At 36.4% G+C, this 17,905-nt stretch overlaps 1 long non-coding RNA gene across 1 annotated transcript in view; it reads left to right on the plus strand.

The window, feature by feature from the left end:
• The first annotated feature begins 1,798 nt into the window (after positions 1-1,798).
• LOC309631847 overlaps positions 1,799-17,905 on the plus strand; it is a 410,290-nt gene continuing 394,183 nt past the window's right edge. Inside the window, exon 1 of the long non-coding RNA XR_014246608.1 lies at positions 1,799-3,860. This is a non-coding gene — a long non-coding RNA (uncharacterized lncRNA). The remainder of the gene's footprint in view (positions 3,861-17,905) is intronic.

The raw sequence follows: 17,905 nt of genomic DNA on the forward strand, positions 1-17,905 counted from the left end.
AAACTGAATCTTTAAAGAAAAATCAATAAAACTAACAAACTTCTAGTTATACTGAGCAAAAAATTACCAATACCAAGAATAAAAGGTAGTCGTCACTGATGATACAGAAAATTATAATAAATAAATATTATGAGTGAATTTCTACCAATAATTTTGACAGCTATGTAAAATGGATAAATTATTTGAAAGACAAAATGACAAAAGCTCACTCAGAAACAAATAAATAAACTGAAAATATCTGTAGATAATTTAAAATATAGTTGAAATCCTTTTATAAAGAAAGCTCCAATCCAGAGGGCTTTACTGGTGAATTCTGAAGAAAAACTTGAGGAAGAAATAGTACCAATTCTACACAATCTGTTACAGAAATGTGAAGAGAAAAGACTGACTCAATCTATGATGCTAGTATTACTCAAATAATAAAATCAGACAAAGATATTACTATAAAAGAAAACTATAGGTCAAAATCCATAAAGAATATAGACTCAAAAGATCCTTAAAATATAAACAAATAAAATCCAGCAATATATAAAAAGGAATAATATACCATGACCAAATGAATCTTCCAAAGAATGTAACATTGAATTGATATTCAAAATTAATGAATGTTATTTACCTTACTAAGAGACTAAAACAGCAACACCATAGTCTCAACAGATGCAGAATAGAGTACATGCAGAAAAAACATTTAACAAAACACAACATTCACCTCTGATCTAAAACTTTCAGCAAGCTAGAGTTTTAGCTGGCTTCAAAACCTCTTCAAGTTGCTAACGATCATCTATCTTAAAACAAACAACAACAAAAACCTTGCAGCTAAATGTCACATAATGAACAGAAACTAAACTCTTTACCCCTAAGGTCAGAAACAAAGCAAGAATTGTGTACATTTACAATTACTATGCAACCTTGCATTGGAAGTCACAGCTAGGGGAGCTGCTACTAACATCTAGTGGAAAGGGGCAGGAAATGCTGCTAAACATCCTACAATGCCCAGGACAACCTGCACAACCAAGAATTATCTGGTGCAAAATGCCAATAATTCCACAATTGAGAAACCCTGAACAAGAATAGCCAAACAATTTTGAAAAAGAACAACAACTTCGGATGACTCACATTACCTAAGATCGGTGTGATATCAGTGTAACGGTGGATGGGGATATCAGTAGAACAGAATACAAAATCTAAAAATAAATCCATATTTATATGACTAATTAATTTTCAATAAAAGTTACCAAGGCCTTCTTGATTCATATTTCACATAATATACAAAATTAATTAAAAAAAAAAATTCAAATTGATCAGAGATCAAAATGCAAAATTTAAATCTATGAAATTCTAGAGAAAAAAAATAGGAGAAAACAAATCTGATCTACAGTTAAGTAAAGATTTGTGATACAGGATTCAGAAAGTACAAATCTAAAATAAAAATTGGGAGAAGCTTCAAGATGGCGGAAGAGAAAGACGCGGAGACCACCTTCCTCCCCACAGATACATCAGAAATACATCTACATGTGGAACAGCTCCTACAGAACACCTACTGAACGCTGGCAGAAGACCTCAGACCTCCCAAAAGGCAACAAACTCCCCACATACCTGGGTAGGGCAAAAGAAAAAGAAAAAACAGAGACAAAAGAATAGGGACAGGACCTGCGCCAGTGGGAGGGAGCCGTGAAGGAGGAAAGGTTTCCACACACTAGGAAGCCCCTTCGCAGGCGGAGACTGCGGGGGGTGGAGGGGGGAAGCTTCGGAGCCACGGAGGAGAGCGCAGCCACAGGGGTGCGGAGGGCAAAGGGGAGAGATTCCCGCACGGAGGATCGGTGCCGACCAGCACTCACCAGCCCGAGAGGCTTGTCTGCTCAGCCGCCGGGGCGGGCGGGAGCTGGGAGCTGAGGCTCGGGATTCGGAGGTCGGATCCCAGGGAGAGGACTGGGGTTGGCAGCGTGAACACAGCCTGAAGGGGCTAGTGTGCCACAGCTAGCCGGGAGGGAGTCCGGGAAAAGGTCTGGAGCTGCCGAAGAGGCAAGAGACTTTTTCTTGCCTCTTTGTTTCCTGGTGCGCGAGGAGAGGGGATTAAGAGCGCCACTTAAAGGAGCTCCAGAGACGGGCGCGAGCTGTGGCTATCAGCGCGGACCCCAGAGACGGGCATGAGACGCTAAGGCTGCTGCTGCAGCCACCAAGAAGCCTGTGTGTGAGCACAGGTCACTCTCCACACCGCCCCTCCTGGGAGCCTGTGCAGCCCGCCACGGCCAGGCTCCCGTGATCCGGGGACAACTTCCCCAGGAGAACGCATGGCGCGCCTCAGGCTGCTGCAACGTCACGACGCCTCTGCCGCCGCAGGCTCGCCCCGCCTCCTCCGTACCGCTCCCTCCCCCCGGCCTGAGTGAGCCAGAGCCCCCGAAGCAGCTGCTCCTTTAACCCTGTCCTGTCTGAGCGAAGAACAGACGCCCTCAGGCGACCTACACGCAGAGGTGGGGCCAAATCCAAAGCTGAAACCCGGGAGCTGTGCGAACAAAGAAGAGAAAGGGAAATTTCTCCCAGCAGCCTCAGGAGCAGAGGATTAAATCTCCACAATCAACCTGATGTACCTACATCTGTGGAATACCTGAATAGACAACGAATCATCCCAAATTGAGGGGTGGACTTTGGGAGCAAAGATATACATATATTTTCCCCTTTTCCTCTTTTTGTGAGTGTGTATGTGTATGCTTCTATGTGTGATTTTGTCTGTATAGTTTTGCTTTTACCATTTGTCCTAGGGTGCTGTCCGTTTTTTTTCTTTTAAATTTTTTCTTAATAATTATTTTTTATTTTAATAACTTTATTTTATTCTACTTTATTTTGTTTTATTTTACCTTCTTTCTTTCTATTTTTTCTCCCTTTTATTCTGAGCCAGGTGAATGAAAGGCTCTTGGTGCTCCAGCCAGGTGTCAGGGCTGTGCCTCTGAGGTGGGAGAGCCAAGTTTAGGACACTGGTCCACAAGAGACCTCCCAGCTCAACATAATATCAAACAGTGAAAATCTCCCAGACATCTCCATCTCAAGGCCAAAACCCAGCTCCACTCACCGACCAGCAAGCTAGAGTGCTGGACACGCTATGCCAAACAACTAGCAACACAGGAACACAACCCCACCCATTAGCAGAGAGGCTGCCTAAAATCATAATAAGGCCACAGACACCCCAAAACACACCACCAGACCTGGACCTGCCCACCAGAAAGACAAGATCCAGCCTCACCAGAACACAGGTACTAGTCCCCTCTACCAGGAAGCCTACACAACCCACTGAACCAACCTTAGCCACTGGGGAGAGACACCAAAAGCAACGGGAACTACAAACCTGCAGCCTACGAAAAAGAGACCCCAAACACAGTAAGTTAAGCAAAATGAGAAGACAGAAAAACACACAGCAGATGAAGGAGCAAGGCAAAAACCCACCAGACCTAACAAATGAAGAGGAAATAGGTAGTCTACCTTTAAAAGAATTCAGAATAATGATAGTAAAGATGTTCCAAAATCTTGGAAATAGAATAGAGAAAATACAAGAAACGTTTAACAAGGACCAAGAAGAACTAAAGAGCAAACAAATAGTGATGAACAACACAATAAATGAGATTAAAAATTCTCTAGAAGGCATCAATACCAGAATAACTGAGGCAGAAGAACGGATAAGTGACCTGGAAGATGAAATAGTGGAAATAACTACTGCAGAGCAGAATAAAGAAAAAAGAATGAAAAGAATTGAGGACAGTCTCAGAGACCTCTGGGACAACATTAAAGACACCAACATTTGAATTATAGGGGTCCCAGAAGAAGAAGAGAAAAAGAAAGGGACTGAGAAAATATTTGAAGAGATTATAGTTGAAAACTTACTTAATATGGGAAAGGAAATAGTTAATCAAGTCCGGGAAGCACAGAGAGTCCCATACAGGATAAATCCAAGGAGAAACACACTAACACACATATTAATCAAACTATCAAAAATTAAATACAAAGAAAAAATATTAAAAGCAGCAAAGGAAAAACAACAAATAACACATAAGGGAATCCCCATAAGGTTAACAGCTGATTTTTCAGCAGAAACTCTGCAAGCCACAAGGGAGTGGCAGGACATATTTAAAGTGATGAAGGAGAAAAACCTACAAGCAAGATTACTCTACCCAACAAGGATCTCATTCAGATTCGACAGAGAAATTAAAACCTTTACAGACAAGCAAAAGCTAAGAGAATTCAGCACCACCAAACCAGCTTTACAACAAATGCTAAAGGAACTTCTCTAGGCAGGAAATACAAGAGAAGGAAAAGACCTACAATAACAAACCCAAAACAATTAAGAAAATAATAATAGGAAGATACATATTGATAATTACCTTAAAAGTAAATGGATTAAATGCTCCCACCAAAAGACATAGATTGGCTGAATGGATACAAAAACAAGACCCATATATATGCTGTCTACAAGAGACCCACATCAGACCTAGGGACACATACAGCCTGAAAGTGAGGGGATGGAAAAAGATATTCCATGCAAATGGAAATCAAAAGAAAGCTGGAGTAGCAATTCTCATATCAGACAAAATAGACTTTAAAATAAAGACTATTACAAGAGACAAAGAAGGACACTATATAATGATCAAGGGATCAATCCAAGAAGAAGATATAACAATTGTAAATATTTATGCACCCAACATAGGAGCACCTCAATACATAAGGCAAATACTAACAGCCATAAAAGGGGAAATCGACAGTAACACAATCATAGTAGGGGACTTTAAAACCCCACTTTCACCAATGGACAGATCATCCATCTGTCTGTCATACAGAGTGATGTAAGTCAGAAAGAGAAAAACAAATATTGTATGCTAACACATATATATGGAATGTAAGGGAAAAAAAAATGGTCATGAAGAACCTGGGGCAAGATGGGAATAAAGACACAGACCTACTAGAGAATGGACTTGAGGATATGGGGAGGGGGAAGGGTAAGCTCTGACAAAGTGTGAGAGTGGCATGTACATATATACACTACCAAACGTGGAATAGATAGCTAGTGGGAAGCAGCCGCATGGCACAGGGAGATCAGCTCGGTGCTTTGTGACCACCTGGAGGGGTGGGATGGGGAGGATGGGAGGGAGGGAGACGCAAGAGGGAGGAGATATGGGAACATATGTATATGTATAGCTGATTCACTTTGTTGTGAAGCAGAGACTAACACACCATTGTAAAGCAATTATACTCCAATAAAGATGTTAAAAAAAAAAGAATAACATAAATAAATAAATAAAATAAAAATTGATATAGAGGACTTCATCAAAATTAAAAACAAGTAAAACAAAACAAAAAAAAGTTTGCTCTTTGTAAGACACACTTAAAAAATTAAAAGACACCTACAGACAGGAACAAAGTGTATGTAAACATGTATATTATAAAGACTTGTGTACAGAATAGATAAATTAATCTTGTAACAATAATTACAAGACAAAAAATGATAAAAATAGGCAGAATATTTGAACACCTCATAGAAATAATACATATCCCAATAAACATATAAAAAGGCACTCAACATCATTATTCACTAGGAAAATGCAAACAAAAATTATATTGTGATACCTCTATACACCTACTAGAATGGCTAACACTGTTTTTGTTTTGTTTTGTTTTGTTTTGTTTTGTTTAATGACAATTCGAAGTCCTGCAAGGCAAGAATTTGGAGAAATCTGAACTCTCAAATGTTGCTGGTGGGATTGCAAAATAATACAGCCCACTTTGGAAGACACTTGGGATATTTTGTATAAAGTTAAACATATACCCACCAAAATCCAGCAATATCTCTCCTAGGCTTTTACTCAAGTAACATGAAACATTTTCAACATAAATTTATTTGTAAATGTTAATAGCTGCTTTGTGCATAATGGCCTCAAACTGGAAACAACCTACATGTCCAACAAATGGTGAATGGATAAATACTGATACATCACATATCAGAATACTACTCTGTCATAAAAAGAAACAAAATACTGCTACAAACAGTGATATGGATAAATCTCAAAATATTTGCTAAGTGAAAGAAGTCAGATACAGAGTGGTATATAATTGTATGATTCAATTTATATGACATTCTAGAAAATTCAGAATTATAGTGGCAGAAATTAGATCTTTTTCCCAAAGGCTGGGAGTAGGGAGGAGACTGACAACACAGGAGCCAAAGGGAACTCTTTGGAGTCATGGGGATAATCTATATCTTGATTGTAGCAGTGGTGACACTGTTTACATTTGCCAAAATGCATTGAAATGTACCCTAAAAAGGGTAAATTTTATTTTATCATAACTCAATAAACCAGACCAAGAAAGCAAACAAAAAGCTAGGCATTGGTTTTCCTATAAAGGAGAAATTAAAGCTCAAAACTTTTCAGTTTATAGTCAATTCACTGTTGTATAGATCTATGTAGTCAGAAATTACAAAGAAAAGTATTTCAGTATAAGGAAGTACTTGCTAACAGTCCAAGTGTAGTGCATTGCCTACAGAGGACATTGTGGTGTGTTTCTTAAACCACATTTTAATAGCTGTAGAAAAGAAAAAAATCTTGTGGTCAAAAAATATTGGGAACTCTTGGTTTAAGCAATATTAAATAGACATTTTCTTTTCGGCTTCTGTTAGAGCCTTTAGTGTGTGCAACATGGAATCCGTAAAAGGGACTATAAGAGAATCGTGTACTGTAAAGGGCATGTTCTAGATGATGGTTAGATTAAACGTCCTTTAAGGCTCTCTTCAAACGCCAAGACTCTTTAAGTCTTCTTTAAAAAAAAAAAAAAGTGTATCAAAGATCTTAGGCAGTAGCTTATAAATAAAGAATCATCAGAAATATAAATTCTTAATAGCGAGGACTCACAGCATTCCGAGTGACAGGGACAATATGTCCTATTTTTCTCTGTTCCTTATGATACACTGAAACACAGCAAATACTGACTGATTTGGGCATGAATAAAAGTCCCATTGATACAGAAACAAACCAAACACTGAAACAAAGTTGTATTGAAAGACTGTGTGGTCTAGAATATTCTAGAATATTCTTGCTATCTTTCCTAAAATATGTTTGCTATTAGATAAACACTCTGTGCAATTTCTTAGCCCACTTTTTGACTTTGAAAACATGGACATTAATGCTCTTGACTCAGCATGAAGAGGCATGGTCTCAGGGAGAAAATATATTTTCTCGCTCTCTCAATACCTATGCTGGTAATCACATTCCTGTAGTTTATACATCTCTATTTTCTGGACCCAGAGAGGGGTGGAGGGAACTGCTGTTGGGTAAGGGGCTCCGATAGAGATTGTTTTCAACTTCAATTACATAAAATAGAGAAATATCCTTTCTGAAACCACAAAAATCTATTAAATCCTGATAAATTATTTTTGATATTCAGTATTTAGTAAAGCTAAGTGAAAACAGACAGGGAGAAGCTTTTGCCTCTTTATAATTTGCTCTATTAAAATTATTAAGGATTTTCTATGATGATTGTTTACAGCTGGGAAACATAATGGTTAAATGCATCTGCATGTATGACAGGTCACACCCACACACTCATGCATACAACTGTCATTCTGGTCTTTGGGAAAGAGTGCCACTAATGAAACTTATTGCATCTAAATGTTGTTACCTGACTCCAAATCAATGCACCTTAATATTGCCCCTAAAAATGAGGCCTGCTATAGGCGGTGCCATAAGATACACAGTGTTGATTATAAAAAAGACAATGAAAAAAGCACTTAAAGGAGAAGGGAAATGTTTAAGAAAAAGATGTCAAGAAGAACCAATATACATTCATATATAAGAACTCAAGACTAGAAAAGACCTCTTTACATTTTCACTAAATATTAGCACTTGGTCTAGTCTCAGTACCATTGGTCTTTTGCCTCCTGTAATTCACTGTTTATTCATACATTCATTCAAAATTTTAATTGAGCACCTTGATTACACTAGGCTTTTTTCCCAGGATGAAAAGATACATCAGTGGGTAAGACAGACAAAGACCCACAATAATTCAGTAACAAAAAAAGGAAAATAAAATGCAAACAACTATCCCAAAACACAGTCTCTCTCACTCCACTCCACTCTACTTCAATCTCTACTTACCTTTTCCCTAACACATCCCACAGTGAAATTAGGTTACTATTTTTAAAGAAAACTCCTACATGGTCTTCAACATGACAGGAAAAGTATCAGAGCACTATTGGCTAATTTGGGCCAAGTTCTACTGAGCACCATCTGTGCAACTGGCAAAATGTTAGCCAATGATAGTACAATGAAGAATAAGATGAATAGAGTCGATGCAGAGGCAGAAACACAAAGATCATTTCAAAACGTTGATAAGACAGTACAGAAATAAATAGAATATTATGGAAGTCCAGAGTGAGAGACATAAAAGTAATATCTACTTAAATACGAGGTCTGAATGCATGATTGTTGATGTGAACTATTTACCTAGAAATGAAAACATACAGAAGTTGCTAATATCCATATTAACACTACTTTATTACTATTTCACAATGGATTTGAAGACATTTGTATACACATGAGTAAACACATTTTAATTGTTTAATTATGGAAATTTTCAAATATATGCCAAACTCCAAAATCTACCCTACACAGATTTAACAAATGTTAACACTTTGCTCAAGATTTTTTAAAGAAATTAAGTATGGTGATGACAGCCAAAGCCCATTTTTTATAGCTTTCCAGACCATCTCCACTCCATTTCTTCTCATCCCACTAAAAAGGTAAAAGTAACTACTATTCAAATGTATTTCTGCTTTTACTGTATATATATATAATATATATTATAATATTTAATATATAAATATATATTTCTGTAAACTATTTTATATAGATATACATACACATACATGCACACCTGTATAGCCACCTTTGGGGGATATTAAATGTACAGAGAAACAGAGTAAATCATACAAGTATTTTGCGAATTAATTTTTTTCACTTAAAATTTCTAAATTGTTGTATGTAAATGTAGTCAATTGTATTTAGCTGCTCTACAGCATTTCATTGCATGAAATCTCCAACACACTATTGTCAACTATCCACTTGCTGCAAAACGTTTATCTGACAAGGGAACTTGAGTCAAGAAAAGGTTGAAGGTAATGGTCTAGTAGAAAATGGAAAGTGGAAAGAAAAGATCTAGTAGAAAATGAAAAGTTGATAATGAAAGAAACATAAGGAACTGCTGAAGCAGTAACTTGGTGTAGGCAAAATTAGAAGGGATCTAATGCAGAGTTGGGGGGATTATTTTAGACAAGAGCACATAATTAGTCTAGGATGAGGGAGAAGAGAATGCAAGCAAAAATAATCAGAGATGGATGAATAGTTTGTGGGAGTTTTTAGAGGTTCTCTTTGGATTACTTCAATTTTCTCAGTAAGTGGGAAAGAAGACTTCTACTTCCAAGAAAACAGAAGAGCATCTCCCATTTAATTACAAGTAAATACCTAAGACACTCTATATAAAATAAACATAAGGAGACTCTGAAAGGTAGAGATAAGAAACACACTGACAAATGACCTCAGGACCCAAGGAATGATGTGAGGATGAGTTACCTGTTTTTTGTTTGTTTGTTTTGCCTCATATATTCCAGACTTGGAGCTGAAGAAGCTGGTGACTCAGAAACGCCAATGGGTGCAAACAAAAAGCCACAACACAAGCTGGTTCTTTCAAGCAAAAGAAGAAAAAATGAGACAGGGGCAGGTTACCAAGATGGAAATCTTATACAATAATTTCTCTACTTCAGCCAAATCTAAGGAAAAACCTTTGGTCACACAAATGCCCATACCAGCAAAGGCAGAGTGAAAAGCCTGAACTTCGACACTCTTCAGCCTATAAGAGGGCACCCCAACCCCTCCACTAAGGTGCTGTCAGAAAAGGCCAAATAGACAGTTGGGACTTTCAACCAGGCTCCACCATCACCCCCCCCCACCACCACACCCCAGTGTCAGTGCAGAGGGAAGCCTGGACTTCCATCCCTCACAAAGTAATAAGGAGGCAAAGAGGTGCCCTTTCCTTATGCTTCCTCTGGAGTGATGTCAAGGAGGCCAAGTGGGGAGCCAGAACTCTCACCCCTGCCCAGCAGTGATGAGGGATCCCCATCCCAGGAGTCACTGGAGGCCAATTTAGGAACCGGGGCTTCTATTCCCACCGGGTAGTAATAAGGTAGCAACACCTTCATCCCTGCCAGAGTGGTGGCAGAGAAAACCAGCCAAAATATGAGGTTTAAACAAAATCCAGAGTCTCATAATGTAATACCAAAAATGTCCAGGTTTCATTTGAAAATCAATTGTTTTACTAAAACCAGGAAGATCTCAAACTGAATGAAAATGGACAATCAACAGATGATATCATTAAAATGACAAAGATGTTACAATTATTTTCAAAATTTAAAAGCAGTCATCAAAAAAACCCCAAAAACATACATCAAAAAGCAATTATGAGTATGCTTAAAACAAACAAAAAATAGAAAGTTTCAGCAAGGGAACTGAAGATATGAAAAAGAATTAAAAAGAAATTTTAGAACTCAAAAATATGATAACCAAAAATTTAGAAGTCATTGTAGGGGCTCAACAGCAGAATGGAGGGAAGAGAGGAAAGAACCACTCAACTGGAAGGTAGAACAATAGAAATCACCAAATTTGAACAGAGAGAAAACATACTAAAAGAGAGAGAGAGAAGAAAGGAAAAAACCTCAGGAGCCGAGGTACTGTAACAAAAGATCTAAATTTATGTCACCAGAATCCTGGAAGGAGATGAGAAAGAGGGATGAAAAAGTATTCAAAATAATGGATAAAAACTTTTCAATTTTGACAAAGACATAAGCCAAAGACTCAATAAGCTGAATGAACCAAAGGGGCCAAATACCGAAATGTATCATATTCAAACTCCGAAAACTAAAAACAAAGAAAAATCTTAGGAGCAGTGAGAGAAAAATGACTCATTACATATAAAAGGACAACAGTCAAACAACAATGGATTTCTCAGCAGAAACCATGGAAGTGGCATGAGAGTTTTCAAATGTTGAAAGAAAAATATTTTCACCCAGAGTTGTTTATCCCGCAAGAATGTTCTTCAAGATGAAGGGGAAATAAATACATTCTCAGATGAAGGGAAACTAAGAGAATTTGTTGCCAGCATATCTGTAGATGGTAATAGAGGAAGCATGCTGGGGAAAAAAAAAAAAACTAGATCAGAAATTGACTTACATAATACAAAATTGTTGTGGAGTTAAGTTACTGATAATGAAAAACTTTGGATGTGACCATAGAAGTGAATGGATGATACAGGAGATAAGTTAAGATCACTTGAGGAGAGCAGGTTAAGGGAATCTGAGCAGTCAGGGGTACTGAAAGCACCATCTACATGTCTATGTATCTAAGAATTCAGAAAAGAGTATCTTCAGAGAGAATGACAGGAGGCCAAGAGTAAAAGTCTTTGAGAAATAAAGGAAATTCACTGACATAATTTAGTATCAGGAGAATCAAAATTGGGAGTTTCAGGGAGGAAGGGAGTAGAATGTCTGAAAGTGGCATCCTACATGTGCATTTTGGGGACCAAAAAAAAAAAAAACCAACTCTACTTGGTCATAATGTTTTATTGTTAAAGACCGTTGTATGGATATTAACATAAATTGTTGGGTTTAGCTGGTTAATACTTATTTAGGATTTTTATGTCTATTATCATTAATGGTATTTGTTTTTTCCTTCTCAAAATGCTATTAATCTGCTTCTGCTATCAAGATTAAAGTAACCATAAATAGTTAGGGATTTTCCTTTCTTTTTCTTCTTGTAACATTTTTTGTGATAAAAAAGTATTATACATCTATGCAGTGATGTATTCTCCTTAATGCTTATAGAAATAGAAGGTTCTTTATTTCTTCATGAGTCAGTTTTCATGAGTATTTCATCTAATTTTTACCTTATCAGAATGAGTTTTCCATACTTTTGAAAACTACTATTGAATCTACAGTTATGTTGCCTATTTTATACTTAAATTTCAAGTCTTTTTTTTCAGGCCTTATCCCCAAATTTTCTATTTTACTGGCTTGTTGATATGCTCTATCTTTTAATAGATTTTATTTTTTTTAGAGGAGTTTTAGGTTCACAGCAAAATTGAGCCCCCACATAATCACAGCCTCCATCATTATCAATATCCTGTACTAGAGGGTATATTTGTTACAACTGATGAATCTACATTGACACATCATTATCATGAAAAGTCCATAGTTTACATTAGAGTTCATTCTTGGTATTGTATCATCTCTGGGTTTTGACAAATGTATAAGGACATGTATCTACCATTACAGAATCACACAGAATAATTTCACTGCCCTAAACATTTTCTATGCTATAACCATTCATCCCTCACTCCCCCCTAATCCTTGGCAACCACTGACCTTTTTACCTGTCTCCATATTTTTGCCTTTTCTAGAATGTCATATAGTTAGAATCATACAGTATGTATAGCCTTTTCAGATTGGCTTCCTTTACTTAGTAATACACATTGAAGTTTCCTCCATGTTTTTCATGGCTTGATAGTTCATTTCTTTTTAACTTCAAATAATATTCTGTTATCTGGGTGTACCACAGTTTATTTATCCATTCATCTACTGAAGGACGTCTTGAATGCTTCCAAGTCTGGGCAAAAAACCTGTGTGTAGGTTTTTATGTGGACCTAAGTTTTCAATTCATTTTGACAAATACCAAGGAGCATGATTGATGGATTGTATGGTAAGAATATGTAAAGTTTTGTAAGAAACTGCCAAGCTGTCTTTCATAGTGATTGTACCATTTTGCATTCCCACCAGCAATAAATCAGAGTTCCTTTTGCTCCACTTCCTCACCAATATTTGGTGTACTCAGTGTTCTGCATTTTGGCCATTCTAACGGAAGTATAGTGATATCTCATTGCTTTAATTTGCACCTTTCTACTTACATATGATATTGAGCTCTTTTTCATATGCTTGCTTGCCCTCTCTATAGCTTCTCTGGTGAAGTGTCCAGGGTTTCTGCCCATTTTTTAATTGGGTTGCTTGTTAATATGCTGATATAAACTCTGAGTCAATTATTTTCTCTCAACACTTTGTATTTTTTTCCCACTGTTTTGCTGATGAGACTTCTGCTTCTGCTCCAACCATTATTCCTGTTTATTTTTATTTTTTTATTTTTTATTTTTCTAACATCTTTATTGGAGTATAATTGCTTTACAATGGTATGTTAGTTTCTGCTTTATAACAAAGTGAATCAGTTATACATACACATATGTCCCCATATCTCTTCCCTCTTGTGTCTCCCTCCCTCCATTTCCACTAAGATCAGGAATAAGACAAGGTTGCCCACTCTCACCACTATTATTCAACATAGTTTTGGAAGTTTTAGCCATAGCAATCAGAGAAGAAAAAGAAATAAAAAGAATCCAAATCGGAAAAGAAGAAGTAAAGCTGTCACTGTTTGCAGATGACATGATACTATACATAGAGAATCCTAAAGATGCTACCAGAAAACTACTAGAGCTAATCAATGAATTTAGTAAAGTAGCAGGATACAAAATTAATGCACAGAAATCTCTTGCATTCCTATACACTAATGATGAAAAATCTGAAAGTGAAATTAAGAAAACACTCCCATTTACCACAGCAACAAAAAGAATAAAATATCTAGGAATAATCCTACCTAAGGAGACAAAAGACCTGTATGCAGAAAATTATAAGACACTGATGAAAGAAATTAAAGATGATACAAACAGATGGAGAGATATACCATGTTCTTGGATTGGAAGAACCAACATTGTGAAAATGACTCTACTACCCAAAGCAATCTACAGATTCAATGCAATCCCTATCAAACTACCACTGGCATTATTCCTTTTTAGATAATCAGGTGTGGTTTGCTGTGTTTTTATTTTCTCTCTCTCTCTCTTCCCCTCAAAGATTTAGGTTTTTTCCCTTTGTTTTAGTATTCTGTAGTTAAATTTAGGTGGGGCTTTGGATTATGCAGTTTGAGACTCACTGTGATTCTTCAATATGAAGATGCATATTGACTTTTCATTTCTGAAAACATTATTGACCACTATCTCTTTGACCATTGGTTCTTATTCATTTTCTTTATTTTTTCTTTTAGACATCTTACTAGCTATATTAGATTATTTATGTATAGAAGTTTCATGTGCCCTAGACTATGAAAATGCCATTACAAGGAAGTTTGAGACTTGTTTTTGTCTAGTGCTTAAATAGTATCAGTTATCCTGGTCCTATTTTTGCATTTCTTATCCTGTAGATTCCTGCACTCTGTAGTTAATATAACTTCAAACCCTTCATCCATGGATAGGGCAACTGGGATTTTGACTGACTATCAGTGATACTCCCCCACAGTGATTCAAACCACTGGATTAAACAGCTTCCTTACTGTTTTACAGGTCAGTGAGTAGAGTTTTCCTACTCCGTAAGAACAGAGAACAATCTCAGACTCTTTCTTAAATGTGCAGATCTAAGTTCTAGTCCACTGTTTGAGATGAAGCATTTCTTTATCTAGAAATGGGCGTTAGACCTCTAGCCCACAGTTCCTGTGGACTATATCACAGAATTCTAGTGGATCATTACAGAATGGGCCTCTGCATGTCATTCTCTTTTTAATTTTTCCATTTATTTTTGGCCTTTGAGGAATCTTACATCCTTTCAAACTCACCTGTGTGGATAAAAATATTTTTTTTTGCTGCCTTTATAATATTTCCACTATTTCTCTGTATTTGTGGCAGGAAGTCAGCCTTATTTGCATCAACTTAGTCTCCTGTTTGCTGGAATTCTCCTAATCACTCCAATATATCCATGTCTATAAATACATAGATCTAATTACTTCTATCTCATTTATGGATATTTTTGTGGCTATATTTCCCAGCCTAGCGTAAATATAATGGACATAAATTAGGAGTCATTAGCTATTTTTGAAGCTTTTATTCTGCTACTGAAATAACAGTGTGATACTGGGAATATGACCTCTCTTAAATTTTCATCTTTAAAATGAGGCAGTCACTTTCCAAGATTGTTTCAATGATAGAATTCTAGGTCCACAGGTAGATGTTATGAAAGGAAGAAAGGAAGGAAGGAAGGAAGGGAGGAGGGAGGGAGGGAAGGAGGGAGGGAGGGAGGAAGAAAAGAAAGAGAAAGAGAGAGAGAGAGAGAGAGAGAGGGAGGGAGGGAGGGAGGAAGAAAGTTCAAACTCTCAGGAGGATTAAACTCTTGAAATCATAATTAGTTGAATCAACTTCCATATAGAAAAGAACAAATTTTAAAATAATTTTCATAAAATATATATAATAAAAACATACAATCATATGGTAGCTCTATTTTTAGTTTTTAAAGGAACCTCCATACTGTTCTCCATAGTGGCTGTACCAATTTACATTCCCACCAATAGTGTAGGAGGGTTTCCTTTTCTCCACACTTTCTCCAACATTTATTGTTTGTAGATTTTTTGATGATGTCCATTCTGACTGGTGTGAGGTGATACCTCATTGTAGTTTTGATTTGAATTCCTCTAATAATTAGTGATGTTGAGCATCTTTTCATGTGCTTTTTGGCCATCTGCATGTCTTCTTTAGAGAAATGTCTATTCAGATCTTCTGCCCATTTTTTGATTGGGTTGTTTGTTTTTTGATATTGAGCTACATGAGCTGTTTGCATATTCTGGAGATTAATCTCTTGTTGGTTGCTTCATTTGCACATATTTTCTCCCATACTATGGGTTGCCATTTCATTTTGTTTATGATTTCCTTTGCTGTGTAAAGGCTTTTGGGCACATATCTGGAGAAAACCATAATTTGAAAAGATACAGGCACCCCACTGTTTAGTGCAGCACTATTTACTGTATAATAGCCAGGACATGGAAGCAACCTAAATATCCATCGATGGATGACTGGATAAAGAAGATGTGGTACATATATACAATGGAATATTACTCAGCCATAAAAATGAACGAAATAATGCCATTTGCAGCAACATGGAGGAATGTAGAGATTGTCATACTGAATGAAGTCAGACAGAGAAAGACAAATACCCTATGATATTACTTATATGTGGAAATCTAAAAAAATGGTACAAATAAACTTACCTACAAAACAGAAATAGAATCACAGATGTAGAAAACAAACATGGTTACCAAGGGGGAAAGGGGTAGGGGAGGGAAAAATTGGGAGATTAGGATTGATGTATACACACTACCATATATAAAATAGATAACTAATAAGAACCTACTGTGTAGCACAGGGAACTCTACTCAATACTCTGTGATGACCTATATGGGAAAAGAATCTAAAAAAGAGTGGAGATTAGATATAGATATAGATAATTGATTCCCTTTGCTGTACAGCAGAAATAAACACAACATTGTAAATCAATTATATTCTAATAAAAATCAATGAAAATAATACAAAAACGGAGTGTTAGAGTGAATGCATACATATTTGTTTTTTCCCTTTTCTTTCTGGGAAGCATGAATAGTTCTGGAAATAAATTAACATTAATCAGAGTCTAATCTTTTTTTCACATGGTTCAATTGATCAAGTATGGCAAAGTGTTTTGAAGTTGTTTAAATATTGGATTACTCTTCCTTTTATTCACTCACTAATTCATTCAACAAATATTTACTGAGCATTAACTAGATTCCAGACAAGTTAAAAAGTTTAGGGATGATGATGAGCAAAACTCAATTCAACTCTTGATTATGTGGAGCTTATAATCAGATACAGAATACAGAAAATCATATAATAAATACTTATAAAATTAAAACTGCAATCACATCTATTAAGAAGCTTATGCCAGATTACATGAGGGAGCCCTCTCCTCATCTTTGTTTTCAAGAGGAAAATATGTATTGACATTTAACATAGTATTAAAGATTCATAAAATTTCTTTCTATGATGGTGGGATGGCATTCCTTTATGCTCTGCCTATATCATTATCTAAATGATAAAGTAAGCAGCCTTACACAACAGTTAAACTGTAGACTCTAGTGAATTCAAGAAACAGTAACAGCAATCCCACTTTTAGAGACACATAAAATCTTGTGCTGAAACACTGAACTTGTCTCAAATATAAATACAAATTATTTACTTCTCTGAATTATCATGCATGAATTAACCATGAATTTGATTTTATGGCCTTCATGCCTAAATTTAGATCTTGTAGGCTAAAATTAGAATTATTTTATGAGTAACTTTAAGTCTTTTTTTAACGGCAAGAAGCATTTTTCCGAGGGAAGTTTATCCTGTAAATGCAATTCTTACAACAAGAGCACCAATAAACTGACTTACTGAGGCAAAACACATACACCAAATTCCGCTGAGCCGGTGACAAAGTAGACAGGTATGTAGAAACCATAGATTTATAAATGTTATGGTTCAATTCTTAAGCTATTGATCAAGAAGAGAAAGCCAATATAATGGCCAGTGATGGCTGGACTGTATTATCTACTGATGACAGGAAGGACATTTTCTTGTAGGGAAAAAGCCTTGGATAACTCTCTATATTATTTCAGCACTTGCAGTATAATCTAATAGGTATAGTTATAAAATAGAGGAACACCTCTCTGATTCTGGGTGGTGGTAAGAAGAAGATAGTATAACCCTTAATTTATTTGATGAATCATTAATGCCAGAAGCATCAAAAGTTTTCCCTTTCCTGGTGAATACTCTCTTCAACAGTCCAGAAAAGGTCAGCACACCAAGCCATTAACACTCTGTCTCTCAACAACTATCACGAAACATAGTGTCTTAATTCACCCGTGCATACACATTCAATAATTCTCTTTAAGGGTAATAAAGTTCAATACATGAGTCATAAAGTTAATTCAAGGGACAC

Source organism: Balaenoptera borealis (genome assembly GCF_965194805.1).
Source record: "Balaenoptera borealis genome assembly, chromosome: 7".
NCBI lineage: Eukaryota > Metazoa > Chordata > Mammalia > Artiodactyla > Balaenopteridae > Balaenoptera > Balaenoptera borealis.